We start from the raw sequence: 3740 nt of genomic DNA, 5'->3' as shown, positions 1-3740 counted from the left end.
CAATCCCACCCCAGACCCCGCCTCCTGCTCTATAAGGCCCCAGGGCTCGGTCTGGGTACGGGGGCAGAGCCCTGGCCTGATGGGGATAGCGATTTCGAGTCGTTCCGCCCTTCCGTGCCGGTCCAGGTGAGAGAATCGCTGCCCCTCGGGGAAGAACACGGATGCTGGGGCCATTTCCTGCTCTTTGTGTGACACATACGGAGGCAGCGGCGGCAGAGGCAGGAGGAGGAGAAGGGGGAGGCGAAGGGGGGCGGGGGCGAAGGCGGGGCCCCGAGCCGCCGGCGGAGCGGAGCCGGAGCCAGAGCATCCTGAGCCCCGGCCCGGCCCCGGCCCCGGCCCCGGCCCCCGCACCACCCGTGGGCCCCTCCCGGGACCTGCCGCAGACCCAGTGGCTATCTCACCAGCCCCAGACGCCAGGTAAGCGGTGCCGGGGGCTGCGTGGCTTCAGGACGAAAACAGGGGCAAGGATCAATAAGGATGTGGATGGAGATGGGGACGGGGATGGGGACTGGCACCGGCAGCTGGAGGGAGAGAGGGGCGAGACCTGCCTGTCAGTCCCCTTTCCGTTTTCCAGCATCCCCAGGGCACAGCGCCCGCGGGGGCGCACGGAGCGGTGCGGGACTGGATGTCAGGGCCCTCCCTCCTCCCTCTCCCCCAGATGTCGGTCGGGGCCGGCGCCCGCTCCAGACCCTCCCTCCCCTTCCTCCCGGGGGCCACATCTGGGCCCCAGGCGAGCCCCGGAGGGCCGGGGCGCACGCGGCCCCTCTGCCGAGAGGTGGTGGGAGCCGAAGAGGGGAGTCCGGGGCCCTGGAGGAGCCAGGGCAGGGGCATGGCGGAGTCTGGCTGCAGCAGGTGCGGGCCCAGGGGCCCGGGGAGCGGAGGCGAGAGGAAGCGGCGCTCCCACAATGCCTAGAGACACCTGCAGCGGCGGCACGGCAGCATCCCCGCGCCTTGTTTACTGCAGAGCCCGAGCCGCCGCCTCTGCTGCTCCTGCCCAGGGCCGACCCCCACCCAGCACCCGCCCTTCCCCCTCACCCCGGTGCCCCCTCCCTCTGCCCGTGCCATTGGGAGCCCTTAGATTTGGGCGGAATTACCGGATTTGAGGAAAACGTGAGAGCTTGAGCTGGGAGCCCGGGAGTAGCAGGGGACGTGAGGGAAGATTCAGGAAAGAGTTAAAGAGTCACAGACTGTCAGAGCCCTGGGACTTAAGGCAGGAAGATTGTTGTCACCGTAAGGTCTCTGGCCTTCATTGGCTCCTCCCAGTCAATGGCCTTAGGGGTGACTAGGAGAATAAGCCTAGGAAACTAAGGCTCATTCTACCTGGTGATAAAGGTCAAGATCTTACCCAACCTCAAACCATCCTCTCTTTCTTTTGTTATCTCATATTTCTCCCCTGGGAGAATTCTGTGTTCCAGCCAAAGTGGACATCTCCCAGAGACAAACTGAGCCCTCATGCTTCACCACCGTGGCTCTCTCGGTGTTGCCCACGTTTGGAACGTCCTCCTCCTTTGCCTGTAGAATTCTGATGCATGCTTTAAAACCTAACTCTAATCTCCTCTCCTACGAGGTCTTCAGTTTTGCTCCTGTCTCCAAAGACTTTCCCCTTTGGCACTCAGGGAGTATTTTGTTTAGTACCCCTTATAATGCAGTTATCATGTAATGCTACTGGGTTTAACAGCTCTGCTGGGCTGAGATTCTTTCTATTGGTCTGTGAAATCCTTGAAGGCTATATCAAACCATGTCATATTTAAACACTCACTGTAGTAATCGTCTCACAGTATACTTGTATGATAAATGGCATAAATACATGTATACATGGCAATGTATAAGGCTATACATATTCATACATATATAGAGATATTTGTGTATATATGTGTGTATACATACATATGTGTGCATTTGTATATGTGTACATATATATATATATGATAATGGATTGTGCAGAGCCACTATGTAGGGGGATATTTTGCAGGGATAGCTTGAATTTTCAGGGAGAATATCATGTATATAACTAAGAAACTAGAGAATGAGTGGGCTACCTGAAGCAAGCCAATGAGAAGGTGAACAGATCACAGATGTGCACTATGCTCATGGGTCAGTCAGTTTACTTCAGGAAGACTCAGTTTCCTCAGCTGAGAAGTAGAGTCAGTGTCCTCACAAATGCCTATAGAATACTGAGGAGGTTTCCCTTCAAACGTAGTTTGGCGTATGTTGTGCCAACAAGAGCCAGGAAGGGTAAAAAGGCCTTTCTCCTCCCTAACCTAGTTTCCATGGACACTGGTTAGTCTCTGCTGCATGACAATGTGTGGCAGGTAGCAAGAGCCGAGACTCACGGCCACCCAAGGGAGAGACTCAGTCTGGGGAATACTGGTGTCACTTTCCCTTGCCCACCTTCTCACTGTGTGCCCCTTCAGGTCTGTGAATCTGAGTTTGTTCTTGGGAAGTTACTCAAGGACATTCAAAGTTTGGAAGGATAGAAAGAATTTGAAATATCACTTGTAGGGAAGTATCAGAAAAACGGTGTGGTTGGCAGTTTGTTTTCTTGACCCCTAATCACCTCCACCACTTGCCAGCATCTACTGACCTCGTACTAAGTTGCTACTCCGACCTCTAAATTCTGCTCAGGGAAGGCTGCTAAACTCTTTCACTTGAATGAATGTGTGTGCATGACTGTTATGTACAAATAATTGCCCATTACTTCTTCCGTGGGTATTTGTCCCTGTCATTTACAAGTTGTGTGACAAGCACACAACCTGGACCTCAGGAAAGTTGGGGGGTGGAGCTGGACTAAAACCATCTAAGTTCCCGTCTGGTTCTAAATTCTATGATTCTATGACAGTTTTAAGTCAAAGAGATGGAACTCCAATAGTAAAAGTAATAATGATAGTAAGTATTAGCTTGGTTTGGTGCAATGTAAAGGGATAGCTTTGTCTTTCTAGTATATAGAAATCATGCCACATAGGTAAGCTTTTTATTGAATCCTTACTATGTGCAAGGTACTATGCTAAGTATTGGGGGGTGTAAAGATAACAACGAAGCAGTCCTGGTCTTTGAGGAGTTTGTGTTCTACTGGGAGGAGGTGGGTATGAGGGTGAAGCGTCATATGATGAAGTCACTAAGGGGTGTGTGTGTGTGTGTGTGTGTGTGTGTGTGTGTGTGTGTGAGAGAGAGAGAGAGAGAGAGACAGAGAGAGAGACAGAGAGACAGAGAGAGACAGAGACAGAGAGAGAGAGGGAGGGAGAGAGAGGAGAGAGTGAGAGAGAGAAGAGAGAGAGAAGAGAGAGAGAGAAAGAGAGAGAGACAGAGAGAGACAGAGACAGAGAGAGAGAGGGAGGGAGAGAGTGAGAGGAGAGAGTGAGATAGAGAAGAGAGAGAGAAGAGAGAGAGAGAGAGAGAGAAAGAGAGACAGAGAGAGAGACAGAGAGAGACAGAGACAGAGAGAGAGAGGGAGGGAGAGAGAGGAGAGAGTGAGAGAGAAGAGAGAGAGAAGAGAGAAGAGAGAGAGAGAAAGAGAGAGAGAGACAGAGAGAGACAGAGACAGAGAGGGAGGGAGTGAGAGGAGAGAGTGAGAGAGAGAAGAGAGAGAGAAGAGAGAGAGAAGAGAGAAGAGAGAAGAGAGAGAGAGAGAGACAGAGAGAGAGACAGAGACAGAGACAGAGAGAGAGAGAGAGACAGAGAGAGAGACAGAGACAGAGACAGAGAGAGAGAGAGAGGAGAGAGTGAGATAGAGAAGAGAGAGA

General features: G+C 52.6%; 1 protein-coding gene across 1 annotated transcript in view; it reads left to right on the top strand.

The window, feature by feature from the left end:
* Positions 1–266: 266 nt before the first annotated feature.
* The window catches only part of CYFIP2 (cytoplasmic FMR1 interacting protein 2), a 143066-nt gene continuing 139592 nt past the window's right edge, over positions 267–3740 (top strand). Inside the window, exon 1 of the mRNA XM_069102493.1 lies at positions 267–417. The gene's annotated coding sequence lies outside the window, so the exon portion shown is untranslated. The remainder of the gene's footprint in view (positions 418–3740) is intronic.

The sequence above is a fragment of the Petaurus breviceps genome, unplaced genomic scaffold (assembly GCF_028583685.1).
Source record: "Petaurus breviceps papuanus isolate PSGF00001 unplaced genomic scaffold, PetGlider_PUasm1.0 551, whole genome shotgun sequence".
Taxonomy (NCBI): domain Eukaryota; kingdom Metazoa; phylum Chordata; class Mammalia; order Diprotodontia; family Petauridae; genus Petaurus; species Petaurus breviceps.
The sequence above is the reverse complement of the archived record's forward strand: the minus strand, read 5'-3'. Positions and strand labels throughout refer to the sequence as shown.